Here is a 5334-nt window from a genome sequence, read left to right as displayed (position 1 = left end):
GTGGCTCAAGTAGTAGAGTGCTAGCCTTGAGGAAAAGAAGCTTAGGGACAGTGCCCAGGCCCTGAGTTCAAGCCCTAGGACTGGCAAAAAACAAGAAAAGAAAAAAGAAACACGTTATAGTTATGCTGCTCATGACTTTCCACTTTCATTTTTGTGTTTGTGCAAGGGCCTTGTAGGTGCTAAGCTAATGCACTCTACCCATTCAACATCCTCAACCCCTTCTTTAGATAATACCCAGATTCCTTTCACCATCAGGAGCCTTACATCAACCACTCCTTGCCTATCGTTAGGCATACTTCATCACTGCTGAACAAGCTACACATCTTCAGTTATTGCAGATTTACTTCGATTTCCTTTTGTTTTGGGACATTCTAATTTGAGTTGTAATGTCATTTCTTGGATGGTTTTGACAATAATGAAGTAGGATCTGACCAGCACCATCTTGGCCACATGGTGGATGGTAGGGTCTGGCATCTTGTCTTCATGGTAGGGGAAGGTGAAGCCCCCACCACCCAGGTGATGGGTGTGCCTAAATCCCTGGAGGCAGGAGTGGGCACTTGACTGATACGTTACTAAACCTATCAGTCCAGTGCATGGGACTGGGAGTTCCTGTGACCCGGCCCCCTGCACTGACCCGATTTAGGCCTGGACCAGCTCAGGCACCATTACACCATGCCACATGTCTCCATGTTCTTGTCCTGTCTCGTTTCCTGGCTCTTCTCTGGTCACCATGGTGTCCCACTTCAGCTCTCCAGTGAAGCTGAACTTGTTGGTATTGTTTTTGTTCTTTCCTCTCTGACCTTCATGGCTCAATTTCCTAGCTGTGTTAAGTGTATGTGCTGGCTGCTGATCTTTGAGAGTCCACTATGCAGTTGCCCACCTTTTAATAGACTCCAAGATTTGATCCTTCCAAATGTGGCTTCTCACCTTAACAATCTAACCTACTTGATACTGTATGTACATCTGTACTTGTTTTTATTGCATCATTCTGACTTTCTTTGTAGCATTAATTACTTCTTAAAATTTCACTGGAACTACTTTGTATTCTAGTCTGTGTACTGACTGCCTGGTAGCTGTTTCCATGGTTGAAAGTTTGATAATATAGTGTTGATGCTGAGCTTCCATCCAGACCTCAATTTTCTCACTGTATTGCTTCTATTAACTTGTCCACAGCTACTCAGAGTGGCTCCCAATTTCTGATTACTTCATTGCTGTACTTTCTGTGCTGTCTCCTGAAATTTTGCTGATAGGGGCTCTGCAGCTACTTTCCTACCAGCAACTGCTTCATGATGCTATTCACATCTCCTAGTACAGCTGCAATGTGTGGGCTTTGGTGATCAGTTCTTTTCTTGTTTGTATGTTTGGGGAAATTTCTATTAATCCTGCATATTAATGCCATCAAATTGGTATGAAACAATTTATACCACTCTCACACATGCAAATAAACCATGTCAACCAAATTTGTCCTTATTTATCCTCTTTCTCCTGTACCTTCTCAGGATCTCTCTCTTACTTTACTGCAATATAGTGAAACTATCCAAACAAATCATAACGAATGGAAGTCAAGAATCACCCAAAATAACTAACCACATAAATAATTTTAGATTTAAAATAATGATTCTGGAAGAAAACAGGAAACCATCTGCATGACTCTGGAGTATACGAACATTTCTTATGTAAAACTTGTGTAATAAAGATCACTGACCTATTTCTACAAATAATATTAAGAACTTTTTGTCAAATATACTCTCAAAATATAAATACATTCAACAAAACTTGTATCCAGAATAAAAACATTCCATGGTACTGGGGTTTCAACTCAGGTGAAGTTGAGCAACCAGGTGGTTTAATGTTCCCAAGCTGGAAATGAACCAAGCATCCATCTGATAAATAGTTTATTCACACAATAGAATACTGTAGATTCATGAGAATGAACCATGTACAACCACATACAATAAAAATCTCATACACAGTTGAGTGAAAGACGCCAGATACAAAGAATGTATAATCTTGAATTCCCCTTATATAACATCCCTAGCTGGACAAAACCAGTTTCTGCTGTTGGAAGTAGTAGTGATAGCTGAGGAAGTACAGTGGCTGACAAGGAGCCTAACAGGGGCTCCTAAGACTTAAGTACATCCACGTCGGCTTGTGAGACTGCTGCCCTGTCTGTATAATGCTGTACCTCAGTATAGCATTTGAAACAAACAAAACTCGCCTTCTCTGCTGTCTGAAACATTTCTCCTCCTCCTGACTACTACCCCCCCCCCCCCGCCCCACCTTGTATACAGACCATCCGGGGGTGGCTGTTGAGGTCTCCACACTGGAAGGCCTGGTCAATCTCTGTTCTCTCCAGTCCACTCACTGGCTGACTGTATTCCTCTTATTCAGGAATGAGCACTTCTCTCCAGAACATGTAAATATGTATGTTTTGAAACCAAAATGATGGGGTTCCCCTCAGGCTGCAGGTATGGGTGGGTGAGCACACACCTGGTTAACATCCTTGCAGGTGTATGACATGCTGAAGGGCTGTAGCCTGCTTTGGGGTGGGCATGTTAAAAGTTGCCTTTGTCTTGGGTAAATTTATATTCTCCCTGTGCCTCAGTTTTCTTGTCATTAAAAATGACAATAGCACGGACTTCAGAGTTGTTGTAAAGACAAACGAGTTATAGGTAAAACCCTCAGAAAAGCAACTATCTTCATAAATTTTTGAGTTTTCAATTCAGTTTCACCCAGAAATGCTGTTCCCAAAGTAGCCCCGGTCAGACTAGTAGGTCTTAGCAGCAGACGCTTTGGGTCACCTGAAAACCCTCCCCTGCCAAATTGTCGGGCATTCCTGGGTGTCTTCTACCTCCTCAATAATACACCTGTGAGCAAGCATACGTGCCTCAGGCCTACACACAGAACACAAACCAATTTCTAAACACATAAGGGGAAGGACTGATACTGTCCTAGCCCAGGCCCATGTGTATCTATCCCTCAGTATAATGGCCACTGCCACCAGATCTTCACAGAATTAGGAATGTTGCTTTCAGAGAATGGGAATGAAAAAGCTGTAGTGTGTGACACAATAGCTGGAGGTTGTGCCCTTATACCTACGTTCCCATCTGACCACTGGCCAGTAGTAAACACCACAGCCACATTCGTGTAACTTGCATGGAACCCTGGCTCCTAGATCTGGCCTCTACTTGGCAGACCTAGAGACCCTGGTGATCACTGACTTGATACTCCTAGTACATACAAAGCCTGAGGTAGACAAGAGAAAAAATGGATTTACATAATGAAAATTCCAATAGCTAGACAATTCACCACATGCCATGTTCACCCTGTAGGCTTACCTGCATGAAAAACGAAACTTCCATTAGAAAGAAAACAAAATGGCAACAAATTTAGACAGGCTGAAAGATATATGCTCAAAAAAGCCAGTAGGCCTGGGAATTGAGACACTTCCTGGCTGACAGGCTTTTCTGCTATTCACTGTGGATCAATCCTGCCCAAAGTCTGACTGATCTTGTACCCTCTGCTCTGATCTTCCCTCAACACATTAAGTCAGACAGCAATCTAGTTTCCTTAGCTTCCAAGAGTGGAGGCACATGGGCCAGAGAATCCACTGTACTGATAACCTGTCAAGCAGTCACCACATGGGCTCATTAACATCTGACACTGGCTATCCTTACTCAACACCTTTTTCTCTTCTCATTGAAGGTCTCTTTCAGGAGTCATACCAGGCTCAGTCACCAGAGCACTGAGTACACCAAAGGCACAGCAAGGCTCAGTCCAATGTTGCTCTACCATGTTCACTGTACTCTGTAGGTTAAAATACCACAGGTGTGGCTAGAGATTTGACTACCAGGACTCATTAGCTTTTCCCCTGAATGCTGTCACTACTGGGATAAAAATTCTAGGCCCAAAGAATTGAGTGTCACACTTCAATGCAGCCATGTCTCATTATCCCAAGTACAGAATGCGCTGTTCCCACAAATGGCCTATTTGATTTTCTTTCTTTCCCACTCACACTACAGAGCGAATGTAGGTCTGGGAGTGTCCCTTGTGTAATTTCCCATGAACTGCCTGCGTCTCCAAACCCATACACAGGTCCTCTCCTGGCCAATAGCGGCAAGCCATGACTCCCTTCCAGCTACCATAAAGCTGGACCCAAACAAACATTTAGACTATAGTGTGTGCAGAAGAGCCCTGGAAGCCTGCATCTTGGTGATAGGGAATGGTAATAGGAAAGGTGGGGACTGCCTTTTCCAGCCCTTGTCCTAACAGTTCATCTTTAGTTGCTATTGAGTTGCTTACCTGTAGCAAGGAAAAGTATGGAAGTGAGGAAGAGTAGGTAAGGAGGTAAGGGCACCCCGGAGGCAAGGCCTTATGTGAGCTTTCCAGTTCCTGTAATAGCCCAGCGTCCCTACCCAGACCTAATCCAGCTGTTTCTGCTCCCTTAACTTCAGTGAAGGCCCTGGAACTCCTTATTTTGCTTCTTCCTTTGTATTACCACTAATTCCATTCTGTGGTGGATTCTTCTCTTCTGAGACTAAGAATACAGATATTATGTGTTAACTCAGACAATAAGATAACAGTGATGGGAATTTATGACCAAGCTTCCCCTTCCCTCCTCAGTGCCATAGCCTGATCTTCCCTGGCCAACGACAGGGAAGACCCAATCCAATGTACTATTGTTAATTTTCCAAGTGACTCAGGCAAACCATCTTGAAAGCAAAAAAGAATTTCTGCTAAAATGACAGATTGCAGAAGAAACAGAAATGTAGAAACCCATGTTCTCTTGCTAAAAGGTTAGCTAAGCTAACATCACGAACAATCAATGAAAATTACAACAATGTTTTATTTTATGTGTATATGTTTGTAAGCAGATACTGGGGCTTGAACTTAGGGCCTGGGTACTGTCTCTTAGCTTTTTTTTTACTAGGCTAGAGCTCTGCCACTTGAGCTACACCCTTCAATTCCAGCTTTTTGTGGTTAATTGGAGATAAGAGTCTCATGGACTTTCTTGTCTGGGCTGGTTTGGAACTTTGTTTCAGCCACCTGAGTAGCTAGGATTACAGGTATGAACCACTGGCACCTGGCCCTAAGAATGTTTTAAATCAAGTATTATGAATATTTATAGAACGCATGTCTTTTTAAACCATGTTGCAAACACATAATCTTTAAAAAAAAAAAATACTGTAATTGCTCTGCTTTGCTCTTAAATTTCTCGGAATATGTCAGAATTGTTATGTTTCCTAAATGATATAGCTAGCAAGTTTCCCCCAAAATGGGGGATAGGGAATAATGTAAGAATGACACAAACCATACAAGTTTTGGTTCTGGAAG

Source organism: Dipodomys spectabilis, unplaced genomic scaffold (genome assembly GCF_019054845.1).
Source record: "Dipodomys spectabilis isolate Male_0828 unplaced genomic scaffold, ASM1905484v1 ptg000083l, whole genome shotgun sequence".
NCBI classification, from domain to species: Eukaryota; Metazoa; Chordata; class Mammalia; order Rodentia; family Heteromyidae; genus Dipodomys; species Dipodomys spectabilis.
Note: the sequence above shows the minus strand (reverse complement) of the source record.